A 16434-nucleotide genomic window follows, 5' to 3' on the forward strand; every position below is an offset into this window, starting at 1 on the left:
CTGTTATGAGGCTTGAACTCATGACTTTCTGATCTAGAAACAGGAGTGACACTGACTGAGCCAGTTAAGTCATGGCCATTTCTCTTTTTTTGGCATGTATTTCAGATTCTACTGTACCAAGTTATTGACCCAGGAAATTCAAAAATGCTTTTTGTTGCAAACACCCTGAATGAGACACAATCTAATTGTGTGTGCATATAAAATAAAATAACATACATGTGTGTATAACAACAACTTGCAGTTATAGTGCACCTTTAATAGTAAAATAACCCAAGGTGCTTTAAAGGAGTCTAATCAAACAAAAATTGACAGAGCCAAAGAATGAGATATTAGGACAGATAACTAAAAGCTTGGTGAATGAGGTAGGTTATAAGGAACTTCTTGAAGGAGGGGATAGAGAGAGAGACAGAGAGGCGGATTGGGTATGAGAGGGAATTCCAGAGCTTGGAGCCTAGACTGCTGAAGGCACAGCCACCAATGATGGGGCGAATGAAGTGGGGGAATACACATAGGCCAGAGTTTTCGGCAGGGGGAGAGGGGTTGTAGGGTTGATAGAGGTTAGAGATAGGAAAGGGCAAGGCCATTTTGGGGGTTTGAATATGAAGATGAGAATTTTTAGATTTGAGGCGTTGGTGGACTGGGAATCAATGTAGGTCAGCAAGTGCAGGGGTGATGAGTGAATGGGACTTGAAGCAAGTTAGGATACGGGCAGCAGGATTGTGTATGAGCTCAAATTAATGGAGGGTTGAAGATGGGAGGCAGTCAACAGAGCATCACAATAGTCAAGGTACCAAAAGCATGGATGAGGGTGTCAGCAGGAGATGAACTAATGCAGGGGCAGAGATGGGCAATGGAGCTGGAAGTAGATAATCTTTGTGATGGAGAGAATACGCGGTCCGAAGCTCAGCTCCTGGGCAAATAGGATAACAAGGTTTTCCCAATATTTAATTGGAGGAAATTCTGGTCATCCAAAACCAAATGTGACAAATCCACATCAGTGGAGGGGTCGAGAGATATGGTGGTGAGATAGAGCTGGGTGTCGCCAGTGTACATGTGGAACCTTACATGTTTTTGGATGATGTCGCCAAGGGGCAGCATGTAGATGAGAAATAGGAGAGCGCCATGAATAGATCCGTGTGTGACTTCAGAAGTAACGGTGTGGGAAGTGAAGTCATTGCAGGTGATTCTCTGGCTATGACTGGATAGATAAGAATGGAACCAGGCGATGGCAGTCCCACCCAGCTGGATAACGAAGGGAGCTGTTGGAAGAGGATGATGTAGTCAACCATGTCAATGGGCTGCAGACAGGTCGAGAAGGATGAGGATGGATAGTTTATCAAGGGCACAGTCACATAGGATGCCATTTGCAACTTTGATAAGGGCCATTTCAGTGCTGTGGCAAGGGTGGAATCTTGTTATACGTTCTGAAGGATAATTGGAATCAGGCTGTGGGAAGCAAGCGTAAAGTAGCAAAGCAAAGGTAATTTGGTAGAAGTGGAACAGAAGTCAGAGCAGGATGGCTATCAGCAGGAACAGATAAGAGTAGCTCAGCATAGAATGAAAAATTCCCAACAGAGGAATGGAAAACTGAGGACACAGGAGTAGGCATGATGCTAGAATAGAGGCAGTCCAACAGAAAATAAGCTGCTCACTAATGCTCAGTTTGGGTTCTGCCAGAACCACTCTGCTCCAGACCTCAGTACAGGCTTGGTCCAAACATGGACAAAAAAGCCAGCCCATCTTCAGTTGTTTCTTCAAAGACCTTGCCTCTATCATAAGATCAGAAGTGAGGATGTTCGCTGAGGATTGTACTGTGATCAGTTCCATTCGTAATTCCTCAGATAATTACATAGGATATACGGCACAGAAACAGGCCATTCGGCCCAACCAGTGCATGCCAGCGTTTACTCGAGCCTCCTCCCGTCTTTCCTCATCAAAATCTATCAGCATAACCCTCTATTCCCTTTTCCCTCCTAGGCTTGTCTAGCCTCCCCTTAAATACATCTATACTATTCGCTTCAACCACTCCCTGTGGTAGCGAGTCATCCTTGACTCTGAGGGACTGCCTAAGAAGGAGGTAACGAGTTCCACATTCTCACCACTCTTCGGGTAAAAAAAAATGTCTTCTGAATTCCCTATTGGATTTCTTGATGACTATCTTATATCGGTGACTATTTTATATTGATGACTATCTTATATTGATGGCATCTAGTTATGCTCTTCCCCACAAGTGGAAACATTCTCTCTATATCCACTCTAGCAAAACCTTTCATCATTTTAAAAACCTCTATTAGGTCACCCCTGAGCCTTCTTTTTTCAAGAGAAAGAGACCCAGCCAATTAATCCTTTCCCAATATGTAGACCCTCGCATTTCTGGTTTCATCCTTGTAAATCTTCTCTGCACCCTCTCCAGTGCCTCTATATCCTTTTTATAATGTAGCAACCAGAACTGTACGTAGTACTCTAAGGGACCGAAATTGGTGAAACCACTCGTTTTTCGGCGATCCCTGGGCGGTGCATCATTTTATGCCGCTCGGTATCACTGGGGCCGAGTGGGCGGAAATTTCATCCCACTTTTCTCGCCGGTAAGTAGAGCGGAGTGCAGCCGGTGGTGTGCGGTGGTGGAGGCCTTTTGTCTCGGGAATCTTCGGCTCCCGAGTTGTGCGCACCCGTGCACGGCTCTCAAGCTCCGCCCCTCAAGAGGCAACGACGAGAGGCGAGAGACTGTCGGCCTGAGCGCGTTTTGGGGGACGGGGGAGAGAAAGAGAGCGCTGTGGGGGAGAAGAGATGGCTGTGGGGGTGGGGGGGGAAGGAGAGATCGCTGTGGGGTGGGGTGAAGAGATCGCTGTGGCGGGGGGGTGGGGGGGGGAAGAGATCGCTGTGGGGTGGGGTGGAGAAGAGATCGCTGTGGCGGGGGGGGGGGGGGGGGGAAAGAGATCGCTGTGGAGGGGGGGGAAGAAGAGATCGTTGGGGGGGGGGGGGAAGGAGAGATCGCTGTGGGGTGGGGTGGAGAAAAGATCGCTGTGGCGGGGGGGGAAGAGATCTCTGTGGCGGGGGGGGGAACAGATCGATGTGGGGGGGGGGGAAAGAGATCGCTGTGGGGGGAAAAAGAAGGGAGCGCTGTGGGGGGGGAGGAAGAAGGGAGCGCTGTGGGGGGGGCGGGGGAGGGGAGGAGATCGCTTGTGGGTGGGGGGGAAATCGCTGTGGGGGGAGGGGGGGAAAAGAGATCGCTGTGGGGGGGAGGGGTAAGAGATCGCTGTGGGGGGGGGGAAAGAGATCGCTGTGGGGGGGGGGCGAAAAGAGATCGCTGTGCGGGGGGAGAAGAGATCGCTGTGGGGGGGGAGAAGAGATCGCTGTGGGGGGGAGAAGAGATCGCTGTGGGGGGGGGGAGAAGAGATCGCTGTGGGGGGGGAGAAGAGATCGCTGTGGGGGGGGGGAGAAGAGATCGCTGTGGGGGGGGGGGGGGGAGAAGAGATCACTGTGGGGGGGGGGGGAGAAGAGATCGCTGTGGGGGGGGGATGAAATCACTGTGGGGGGGGGAAGAGATCTCTGTGGGGGGGGGGGAGAAGAGATTGCTGTGGGGGGGGCGAGGGGGGAAGAGATCGCTTTGGGGGGAGGGGGAGAAGAGATCACTGTGGAAGGGGGGGGGAAAGAGATCGCTGTTGTGGGGGGGGGGGAAAGAGATCGCTGTGGGGGGGGGGGGGAGAGATGAGATCGCTATGTGGGGGGGGGAGAAGAGATCGCTGTGGGGGGGGGGGGGGAAAGAGATCGCTGTGGGGGGGGGGGAAAGAGATCGCTGTGGGGGGGGGGAAAGAGATCGCTGTGGGGGGGGGGAAAGAGATCGCTGTGGGGGGGGGGGGAAGAGATCGCTGTGGGGGGGGGGGGGAAAGAGATCGCTGTGGGGGGGGGGAAGAGATCGCTGTGGGGGGGGGGGGGAAGAGATCGCTGTCGGGGGGGGGGGAGAAGAGATCGCTGTGGGGCGGGGGGGGGAAGAGATCACTGTGGGTTTGGGGGGGAAGAGATCGCTGTGGGGGGGGGGGAGAAAGAGAGCGCTGTGGGAGGGGGGGGAGAAGAAGAGATCGCTGTGGAGGGGGGGAGGAAGGGAACGCTGTGGGGGGGGGGGAGGAAGGGAGCGCTGTGGGGGGGGGGGGAAGTTATCGCTGTGGGGGGGAGGGGGAAAAGATCGCTGTGGGAGGGGGGAGGGGGAAGAGGAAGGGATCGTTGTGGGGAGGGGGGAAAAATCGCTGTGGGGAGGGGGGAGGGGGAAGAGAGCGCTGTGAGGGGGGGGGGAAGATCGATGTGGTGGGGGGAAGAGATCGGTGTGGGGGAGGGGGAAAGAGATCGCTGTAGGGGGGTGGGGGGGGGGAAAGAGATCACTGTTTGGGGGGGGGGAAAGAGATCGCCGTGGGGGGGGCGCGGGGGGAAAGAGATCGCTGTGGGGGGGTTGGGGGGGGGGGGAAGAGAAAAGACCGCTGTGGGGCGGCCTGAGATCATTGTGAGGGCAAGAGAGACTGGAGGGTTCGCGGGGGAGACTGGGGGGGGTGTCTTGCGGTGGAGTCTGGGGAGGCCTCGCGGGGGAGGGAGGGGCTCGCGGGGGAGACGGGGGGAGATCGCGTAGAGGGCTCGTGGGGAGACTGGGGGGGGGGCTCGAGGGGAGACTGGGGGGGGCTCGCGGGGAGACTGGGTGGGGAGGCTCGCGGGGAGACTGGGTGGGGGGCTCGCGGGGGAAACTGGGGGGGGGCTCGCGGGAGAGACTCGGGGGGATCGTGGGGGAGACTCGGGGGGATCGCGGGGGAGACTCGGGGGGAGACTCGGGGGGATCGCGGGGGAGGGCTCGCGGGGGAGCTCGCGGGGAGGACTGGGGGGGCTTGCGGGGGAGACTGGGGGGGGGCTCGCGGGGGAGACTGGGGGGGCTCGCGGGGGAGACTGGGGGGGGCTTGCGGGGGAGCTCGCGGGGGCTCGCGGGGAAGCTCGCGGGGGAGAATGGGTGTCGGGAGAGACAAATCACATTTTTATTATAGTTCATTAATAAAGGAGTAAATAAGGTTTTATTGGACCATTTATATTATTGCCTAACACTAGAAAATACTATAATCCAATGAAAAATACATCAAACTATGGAGAACTATAAAGATCTGTGTAATATCAAACAAACCTGTCAGCTCTCTGTACATACCGTCCACTTAAGATCCACTTAAAAGCACCTTCTCGGTGATATGTCATGAATTTTGCACTTTAGGTCGGTATGCCTGGGCGGGCGGTGTGCTTACCGCCCGGCAGTATGTCACTGATGAATTTTCCGTCAAGCGGTATGTCGGCGGTATGTAGGTGTTTTTTCACCAAAATTGCATTTTTGGGCAGTAAGCGAGTGGTAGTGGGCGGTATGTCGATGAATTTCAGGCCCTAAGTATGATCTAACCAAGGTTCGATACATGTTTAGTATAACTTCCTTACTTTTCAATTCTATACCTCTCGAAATAAACCCCAGTGCTTGGTTTGCTTTTTTACGGCCTTACTAACCTGTGTCGCAACTTTTAGTGATTTGTGTATTTGTACTCCGAGATCCCTTTGTTCCTCTACCCCACCCGGACTCGCAGCCTCCAAGTAATAAGTGACCTCCTTATTCTTCCCACCAAAATGTAATACCGCACATTTATCTGTGTTGAACTTCATTTTTCAATTATATGCCCATTCTGCATTCTCTGACCTTGTTCATCAGTCTATTATGGTGTATCTTATCAAAGGCCCTGTGAAAATCTAGATAAATTATATCTACTGCATTATCATTGTCTATTCTCTCTGTTACCTCTTCAAAAAATTCAATAAGATTTGTCAAGCTAGACTTTCCCTTTTGAAATCTATGCTGACTATTCATTATGATATTTTTGGTTTCCAAATGTTCATCTATTTACTCCTTTAGTAGGGATTCCATTACTTTTCCTAACACCGATGTTAAGCTGACTGGTCTATAATTCCCTGGACACGTTCTATCCCCCTTCATAAATATAGATATTACGTTAGCTATCCGCCAGTCCTCTGGCACACATTCTTCCAACGAATTATTAAATATGTGTAGTAATGCCTCTGCTATCTTTTTCCTAGATTCTTCTAAAATGCACGGATGCAATCCATCCAGACCAGAGGTTTTATCCTCTTTGAGTCTGATTAGTTATTTAATATATCCCCTTTTAAAATTTTAAATGCACTTATTAGCCCATTACTAATCATCATTAATGAATCTGCTCTTGCCCACATGCAGCAAGATCTGGACAAGATTCAGACTTGGGCTAGATAAGTAGCAAGTAACATTCGCACCATACAAGTACCAGGCAATGACTAACTCCGGGAGCATCTAACCATCTCCCTGGACCAGCCATGCAAATATTGTGGCTCCAAAAGATCTAAGGCTGCGTATTCTGTAACAAGTGACTCACCTCCTGACTTAGAAACATAGAAAATAGGTGCAGGAGTAGGCCATTCAGCCCTTTGAGCCTGCGCCACCATTCAATAAGATCATGGCTGATCATTCCCTCAGTACCCCTTTCCTGTACCTCAAAGCCATTCCATCACCTACAAGGCACAAGTCAGGAATGTGATGGAATACTGGCCACCTGCCTGGATGAGTACAGCTTGAACAACACTTAAAAAACTCGACACAATCCAAAACAAAGCAGCCCGCTTGATTAGCACGCCATCCACCACCTTAAACCTTCACTCCCTCCACCACCGGCGCAACGCGGCCGCAGCATATATTATCTACAAGATGCACTACAGCAACTTCCCAAGGCTTCTTCGACAGCACCTCCTAAACCCGCAACCTCTACAACCTAGAAGTATAAGGGCAGCAGGGCATGGGAAAACCACCACTCCAAGTCAAACAACATCCTGCATTGGAAATATTTTGCTGGGTCAGAATCCTGGAATTCCCTACTGTGGCCACCTTTACCACATGGACTGCAGCGGTTCAAGGCGGCAACTCACCACTACTTTCTCAAAGGCAATTAGGGATGGACAATAAATGCTGGCCTTGAAGTCACCCACCTAGAGTGTATATTTAAATAGAGAGTTATGGGGAGAGAGGACAGTGAGATTTGTTTTAGATCACTTTGGCAATGAGCCCTGCAGATATGATGCACTGAATGGCCTCCTGTGCCGTGACATTCTGTGGTTCATTGTTTTTATTACATTTTTTAAAGTAACGATCAAGTCAGCATGGATTTCTGAAAGGGAAATCATGCTTGACAAATCTTCTGGAATTTTTTGAGGATGTTTCCAGTAAAGTGGACAAAGGAGAACCAGTTGATGTGGTATATTTGGACTTTCAGAAGGCTTTCGACAAGGTCCCACACAAGAGATTAATATGCAAAGTTAAAGCACATGGGATTGGGGGTAGTGTGCTGACGTGGATTGAGAACTGGTTGTCAGACAGGAAGCAAAGAGTAGGAGTAAACGGGTATTTTTCAGAATGGCAGGCAGTGACTAGTGGGGTGCCGCAAGGTTCTGTGCTGGGCCCCCAGCTGTTTACATTGTACATGAATGATTTAGACGAGGGGATTAAATGCAGTATCTCCAAATTTGCGGATGACACTAAGTTGGGTGGCAGTGTGAGCTGCGAGGAGGATGCTATGAGGCTGCAGAGTGACTTGGATAGGTTAGCTGAGTGGGCAAATGCATGGCAGATGAAGTATAATGTGGATAAATGTGAGGTTATCCACTTTGGTGGTAAAAACAGAGAGACAGACTATTATCTGAATGGTGACAGATTAGGAAAAGGGAAGGTGCAACGAGACCTGGGTGTCATGGTACATCAGTCATTGAAGGTTAGCATGCAGGTACAGCAGGCGGTTAAGAAAGCAAATGGCATGTTGGCCTTCATAGCGAGGGGATTTGAATACAGGGGCAGGGAGGTGTTGCTACAGTTGTACAGGGCCTTGGTGAGGCCACACCTGGAGTATTGTGTACAGTTTTGGTCTCCTAACTTGAGGAAGGACATTCTTGCTATTGAGGGAGTGCAGCGAAGATTCACCAGAGTGATTCCCGGGATGGCGGGACTGACCTATCAAGAAAGACTGGATCAACTGGGCTTGTATTCACTGGAGTTCAGAAGAATGAGAGGGGACCTCATGGAAACGTTTAAAATTCTGACGGGTTTAGACAGGTTAGATACAGGAAGAATGTTCCCAATGTTGGGGAAGTCCAGAACCAGGGGTCACAGTCTGAGGATAAGGGGTAAGCCATTTAGGACCGAGATGAGGAGAAACTTCTTCACCCAGAGAGTGGTGAACCTGTGGAATTCTCTACCACAGAAAGTAGTTGAGGCCAATTCACTAAATATATTCAAAAGGGAGTTGGATGAAGTCCTTACTACTCGGGGGATCAAGGGTTATGGCGAGAAAGCAGGAAGGGGGTACTGAAGTTTCATGTTCAGCCATGAACTCATTGAATGGCGGTGCAGGCTAGAAGGGCTGAATGGCCTGCTCCTGCACCTATTTTCTATGTTTCTATGTTTCTATGTATGAACAAGGATAACATTTTCCACAAGCTGAACTCTTTGATGTTGCATTTGATGTAGATGATGTTGTATTTGATGTAGATTAACTGAAGCTGGAATCAGAAAAACATTATTTTGGGGGAATTGTGGGACAGGATGGAACATACCTTTCAGACAGCTAAATGCAAGTGATAGCATAACATGCTAGAAGTGGTTTCTGTGAGATTTTTTAAATTACATTTTTTAAACACTTGACCAATGTTAAAAGAATTTCGGCTCATCGTGTCCATGCCGGTCAACAAGAGGCTATCCTGCTTAATCCCACGTTCCAGCTCAAGGTCCATAACCCTGCAGGTTACGGCATTTCAGGTGCACATCTAAGTCCTTTTTAAATGTGGTAAGGGTTTCTGCCTCTACCACCCTTTCAGGCAGTGAGTTGCAGACCCCACAAACCTCTGCGTGAAGAAATTTCCCCTCAAATCCCCTCTAAACCTTCTACCAATTACTTCAAATTTATGCCCCCTGGTTCTTGACCCCTCTGCTAAGGGAAATAGGCCTTTTCTAAAACCACTATATCTAGGCCCCTCATAATTTTATACAACTCAATGAGGTCTCCCCTCAGCCTCCTCTGTTCCAAGGAAAGCAAACCCAGCCTATCCAATCTGTCCTCATAGCTAAGATTCTCCACTCCCGGCAACATCCTCGTAAATCTCTTCTGTACCCTCTCCAGTGCAATCACGTCCTTCCTGTAATGCAGTGACTAGAACTGCACGCAGTACTCCAGCTATGGCCTAACCAGTGTTTTATACAGTTCAAGCATAACCCCCCCACTGCTCTTGTATTCTATGGCACGGCTAATAAAACATTCTTCCAGTCACAAAAACACCCATCAGCCATTACTCTTTGCTTCCTGCCTCTGAGCCAATTTTGGATCCAACTTGTCACTTTGCCCTGGATCCCATGGGCTTTTACTTTCGTGACCAGTCTGCCATTCGGGACCTTATTAAAAGCATTGCCCTCATCGATCCTCCTTGTTACCTCCTCGAAAAATTCAATCAAGTTAGTCAGACACGACTTTCCCTTAACAAATCCATGCTGACTGTCCTTGATTAATCCATGACTTTCTAAGTGAAGATTTATCCTGTCTTTCAGGATTTTTTCCAATAATTTTCCCACCACTGAGGTTAGGCTGACTGGCATGTAATTACTCGGTCTACCCCTTTCTCCCTTCTTAAACAAAGGTACCAAATTAGCAGTCCTCCAGTCCTCTAGCACCACACCTGAACCCAGAGATCATTGATAATGATGGTCAAAGCCTCTGCTATTTACTCTTTTGCTTCACTTAACAGCCTGGGATACATTTCATCTGGGTCTGGGGAATTATCCACTTTCAAAGCTGTTAAATCCCTTAATACCTCCTCTCTCACTACGTTTATTTCATCTAATATTTCACACTTCTCCTCCTCGATAGTATCGCCCCTCTCTTTTCTGAAAACAGACGCAAAGTATTCATTAAGAACCATACCCACATCTTCCTCCTCCACACACATGGTCTCTAATAGGCCCCACACTTTCTTTGGTTATCCTCTTGCTCTTAACATATTTATGAAACATCTTTGGGTTTTCCTCGATTTTACTTGCCAAGAATTTTTCATGTTCTCTAATGATGGGTGGATCTGAAACATGAAGGGTGGAGTTTAAGTTGAAATCCATGTGGAGTAAGTCGGATCCGTAGACTTTTGCTGAAGAGAGATTTGGCTGTAAAAGCGAATTTTATTAGATATCTGATCAAACACAAGGGAAACAGAAAGCAATTAAGGTGAACAAGGTAAAAGAAACAAACTGAAATCTCGTCAGAGAGAAAAGCAGAAACCCTTCAACACAAAAGCAAAATACTGTGGATGCTGGAATCTGAAATAAAAACAGAGAACGCTGGAAATCCCAGCGGGTCAGGCAGCATCTGTGGAGAGAAAAACAAAGTTAACATTTTGGATCGACGACCCATCGTCAGAACTGGCGAATGTTCGAAAAGAACTCGTTCTGCACAGTCAGTCTGGAAGTGTGACCTGAGCTTCCACTTTAATTGTCTGTCACTTTAATTCTCCACTCCACTCCACTCCACTCCACTCCCACTATGATGTCTCCGTCCTCAATCTCCTGCACTGTTCCAATGAAGCTCAACACAAGCTCGAGAAGCAGCACCTCATCTTTCATTTAGGCACTTTGCAGTCTTCTGGATTCAACATCGAGTTCAACAGTTTCAGAGCATAACCTCTGGCCATCTTTGGCTCTCTTCTCTCCTTCTCCCCCCACTTTACATCTTATGTTTTTTTTTCTCTTTATCTCTAATGGCTGGTCATTACTCAGCCATTCATACCCTATCCAGATTAACATTTTTCTAACTTCTGTCACAACCATTTCAATTCGGCCTATCATCCCTTTTGTGTCTCTAATCTCTCCTGCCTTCCACCTTATCACAGATCTTCTCTTTTGTTCTTTCTTCCCCTCCCCCTTTCAGTGGTTCTTCAGAATGTGCTCTTTTCGAACATTCGCCAGTTGTGACGAAGGGTCGTCAACCCAAAACGTTAACTTTGTTTCTCTCTTCACAGATACTGCCTGACCTGTTGAGACTTTGAGCAGAACCTCTTCAAGGTGGGTATTCTTGGAGGAGAGGTGGCAGTGGCTTTTAAAAGCCAGCAAAGAACGACTAAAAAAATGATTAAGAAAGGGAAGATAGACTATGAAAGTAAACTAGCACAAAATATAAAAACAGATAGCAAGAGTTTCTATAGGTATATAAAAAGGAAAAGGGTGGCTAAAGTAAATGTGGTCCCTTAGAGGACGAGATCGGGGAATTAGTAATGGGGAACATGGAGATGGCAGAAACTCTGAACAAATACGGTCTTTACGGGAGAAGACACTAACAATATTCTGACAGTGGATAGTCAAGGGGCTATAAGGAGGGAGGACCTTAAGACAATCACAATCACTAAGTAGGTGGTACTCAGTAAGAGAATGGGATAAAAGGCAATTAATCCCCTGGACCTGATGGCTTGCATCCTAAGGTCTTAAGAGAAATAGTGGCAGGGATTGTGGATGCATTGGTTGTAATTTGCCAAAATTCTCTGGATTCTGGGGAGGTCCCAGCAGATTAGAAAACTGCAAATGTAATGCCCCTATTTAAAAAAGGAGGCAGACAAAAAACAGGAAACTATAGACCAGTTAGCCTAACGTCTGTGGTTGGGAAAATGTTGAAGTCCATTATCAAAGAAGCAGTAGCAGGACATTTGGAAAATAAAAATTCGGTCAGGCAGAGTCAGCATGGATTTATGAAGGGGATGTCATGTTTGACAAATTTGCTGGAGTTTTTTGAAGATGTAACGAACAAGGTGGATAAAGGGGAACCAGTGGATGTGGTGTATTTGGACTTCCAGAAGGCATTTGACAAGGTGCCACATAAAAGATTACTGCACGATAAAGGTTCATGGGGTTGGGGGTAATATATTAGCATGGATAGAGGATTGGCTAACTAACAGAAAACAGAGAGTCGGGATAAATGGTTCATTCCCTGGTTGGCAACCAGTAACTAGTGGGGTGCCGCAGGGATCAGTGCTGGGACCCCAACTATTTACAATCTATATTAACGACTTAGAAGAAGGGACTGAGTGTAACGTAGCCAAGTTTGCTGACGCTACAAAGATGGGAGGAAAAGCAATGTGTAAGGAAGACACAAAAAATCTGCAAAAGGACATAGACAGGCTAAGTAAGTGGGCAAAAATTTGGCAGATGGAGTATAATGTTGGAAAGTGTGAGGTCATGCACTTGGCAGAAAAAAATCAAAGAGCAAGTTATTATTTAAATGGAGAAAGATTGCAAAGTGCCGCAGTACAGCGGGACCTGGGGGTACTTGTGCATGAAACACAAAAGGATATTATGCAGCTACAGCAAGTGATCAAAAAGGCCAATGGTATCTTGGCCTTTATTGCAAAGGGGATGGAGTATAAAAACAGGGAAGTCTTGCTACAGCTATATAAGGTATTGGTGAGGCCACGCCTGGAACACTGTGTACAGTTTTGGTTTCCATATTTACGAAAGGATATACTTGCTTTGGAGGCAGTTCAGAGAAGGTTCACTAGGTTGATTCCGGGGATGAGGAAAGTTGAGTAGGTTGGGCCTCTACTCATTGGAATTCAGAAGAATGGGAGGTGATCTTATCGAAACGTATAAGATTATGAGGGGGCTTGAGAAGGTGGATGCAGAGAGGATGTTTCCACTGATGAGGGAGATTAGAACGAGAGGGCATGATCTTAGAATAAGGGGCCGCCCATTTAAAACAGAGATGAGGAGAAATTTCTTCTCTCAGAGGGTTGTTAATCTGTGGAATTCCCTGCCTCAGAGAGTTGTGGAAGCTGGGACATTGAATAAATTTAAGACAGAAATAGACAGTTTCTTAAACGATAAGGAGATAAGGGGATATGGGGAGCGGGCGGGGAAGTGGAGCTGAGTCCATGATCAGATCAGTCATAATCTTATTAAATGGCGGAGCAGGCTCGAGGGGCCGTATGGCCCACTCCTGCTCCTATTTCTTATGTTCTTATGAATTAAACACTGAAACAAAAGCAAAATACTGCAGATGCTGGAAATCTAAACACTTTACAACCTTCTGCACTCAAAATTAAGTTCAACAATTTCATAACTACTGTTCCCATTTTTTTGGATGGTAATGGTTCTGCTGTTGGCATTTACAGCTCCTCTTGACCTATCTTTTGTTTCTTTACTTGTTCCATTACCATCTCCTCTTGCCTTGCACCATCATCCCTTTTGTCTCTCTAATCTCTCCTGCCTTCCACCCTATCACAGACCTTCTTTTTTGTTCTTTCCTCCCCACCCGCTCCTCTACTTGCTTAAAATCTGTTACATCTCTAACTTTTGCCAGTTCTGATGAAAGGTCATCAGCCTGAAATTTTAACTCTGTTTCTCTCTACACAGATGGTGCCTGACCTGCTGAGTATTTCCAACATTTTCTATTTTTACTTGAGTTTTGAAGTCTTACAGCAAAGTCTAATGACAGGAATTAAAAAGAAAAAAAGAAAATAATTTCTGGAAAACTGAAATTTAAACAGAAAATGTTGGAAATAAACAGCAGGTCTATCAGCACCTTAAAAAGAAAAAAATAGCTTAATGTTTCAGATAGAGAATCAGTAAGCGATTCCCCGTATAGGGCTCATCCTGAAGATGTGAGAGGAGAACAAGTCAAGAGCTAGGGCCTTAAATTTAAACAAAGCCAATTACAGAAGTATGAGGTACGAGTTAGCTAAGGCAGATTGGGAAATTAGATTAAAATATATGACAGTAGCTAAACAATGGCAAATATTTAAAGAACTAATTCAATTCTCAATGAATATACATTCCCCTTAGGAATTTAAACTTCACTGGAAAAGTGGTACAGCCATGTCCAACTAGAGAGTTAAGACTAGTATTAGATTAAAAGATGCTTACAATGTTGCCAAAAAGAGTAGTAAGCCTGAGGATTGGGAAGGTTTTAAAAATTAGCAAAGGATGACTAAGAAATTGATAAAGAGGGAGAAAATAAAATGAGAATAAACTAGCAAGAAATATAAAAACCGATTACAAGAGCTTTTTACAAGTATGTAAAAATAAAGAGATTGGCAAAAGTAAACATGGGTCTCTTAAAGGCAGGGACAAGAGAAATTATAAAAGGAGATAAGGAAATGGGAGAAACGTTAAACAAATATTTTGTATCTGTCTTCACAGTCGAAGACACAAAAAACATACCTGAAATAGTGGGGAACCAAGAGTCTAATGAGAGTAAGAAATTAAAGTAATTAATATTAATAAAGAAAAAGCACTGGAGAAATTAGTGGGATTAAAAGCTGACAAATCCCCTGGTCCTGATGGCCTACATCCTAGGGCTTTAAAAGAGGTGGCTGCATTGGGTTTGATCTTCCAGAATTGCCTAGATTTTAGAGTGGTCCCTATGGATTGGAAGGTAGCAAATATTCAAGAAAGGAGGAAGAGAGAAAACAAGGAACTATAGACCAGTTTAGCCTGACATCACTAGTCGGGGAAAAATGTGAGAATCTGTTATTAGGGACGTGGTAACAAGACACTTGGAAAATCACAATATGAATAGGTAGAGTCAACACAGAAGGGAAATCGTGTTTGACAAATCTATTACAGTCTTTTTGAGGGTGTAACTAGCAGGATAGACAAGGGGGAAACCAGTGGATATATTCTATTTGGATTTCCAGAAGGCATTCTATAAGGTGCCATACAAGAGGTTGTTACACAAGATTCGGGCTCATGTGATTGGGGGTAATATATTAGCATGGATTGAAGATTGGTTAAGGACAGAAAACAGAAAGCAGGAAAATAAATGGTTCATTTTCAGGATGGTAGGGTGTAACTCATGGTGTGCAGCAAGGATCAGATGGGAAAGTAAGCTGCAAGGATGCTGAAAAGGGATGTGGACCGGTTAAGTGATTGAGTAAGAAGGTGGCAGATGGAGTACAATGTGGGGAAGTGTGCAATTATCCACTTTGGTCAGAAGAATGGAAAAGTAGAATATTTTGTAAATGGTGAGAGACGAGTCAAAGTTGGTATTCAGAGGGATTGTACACAAATCACAGAACGTTAACATGCAGGTACAGCAAGCAATTAGGAAGGCTGATGGTATGTTAGCCTTTATTGCAAGCAAGTCTTCCTGAGATTTTGGTGTGAACACATCTACACACTTTTGGTTGTCTTATCTGAGAAAGGACATACATGCCTTAGAGGTGGGGCAACAAGATTCACTAAATTGATTGCTAGGATGAGAGAGCTGTCCTGAGGAGAGATTGAGCCTATACTTTTTGGAGTTTAGAAGATTGAGAAGCGATCTCATTGAAACATACAAGATTCTGAGGGGGTTAACAGGGTAGATGCTGAGAGATTGTTTCCCCTGGCTGAAGAGTCTAGAACTAGGGGGCATAGTGTCAGGATAAGGAGTTGGCCATTTAAGGTGGAAATGAGGAGGAATTTCTTCACTAAGAAGGTTGTGAATCTTTGGAATTCTCTACCTGAAAGGGCTGTGGATGTAATTCTCTACCTGAAAGGACTGTAGATGTGGAGTCATTGATAATATTCAAGGCTGAGATAGATAATTATTGGATTCTAGGGAATCAAGGGATATGGTGATTGGGGGGGGGGGGGAAAGAGTGGGGTTGAGGTCGAAGATCAGCCATGACCTTACTGACTGGCGGAGCAGGCTCGAAGGCCATAAGGCCGACTCCTGCTCCTAATTCTTATGTTCTTACAGACTGCGGCTCAAAATTAAGGCCTTCGTGGTCTGAGCAGCTCAGCCGTTTTCTGGACAAGCTCACGAGCCATCAGAGAAGCTTTTATGTTCATTTAAAACTTTTAAAAATATAACATTGCCACTTTTTCTGTAAGTTTCTATGATTCTATGATTAAGTATTAATATATAAAAGGTTCTACAAAATCCAATGTCTACACAAGGAGTTCATCTAAATTAGTCATAGTTGATCTTCCTTTAGCTTAAATAAGCTGGTAGTCACGTTCTCCTCAGCCTTCAGTGATAGCTCAAATAAATGGAGGCAATAAAAATGTTAAAGGCCAATACAACCAGTTGCAGCTTGGTTAAGAATCATTAAAGCTCATTACATAGGAAACTGAAAGAGCTTAATTGAACCTCAAACAATCTGAATTGAACCTCAAGAGGCAATTTTTCTCTTTCTGTCATCTGATAATAGTGATCACATGAAATATCGATTTTACAAGATTTTGTTCCTATTGGTAAAGATTAAAAGCAAAATGAAGTTTACATAGTATCACACAAAGTCACTACCCTCTTATACTGAGATTATATCCATGGCTATTCAAGCACCTCATCTGAGTAACACTGATGAGCTTTTATATTCCTG

At 45.9% G+C, this 16434-nt stretch overlaps 1 protein-coding gene across 3 annotated transcripts in view; it reads right to left on the minus strand.

Annotated features, from left to right (window-relative positions):
- The window catches only part of kiaa1328 (KIAA1328 ortholog), a 358800-nt gene that overhangs the window by 185493 nt on the left and 156873 nt on the right, over positions 1-16434 (minus strand). The window lies entirely within an intron of this gene.

Source organism: Pristiophorus japonicus, chromosome 2 (genome assembly GCF_044704955.1).
Source record: "Pristiophorus japonicus isolate sPriJap1 chromosome 2, sPriJap1.hap1, whole genome shotgun sequence".
Taxonomy (NCBI): domain Eukaryota; kingdom Metazoa; phylum Chordata; class Chondrichthyes; family Pristiophoridae; genus Pristiophorus; species Pristiophorus japonicus.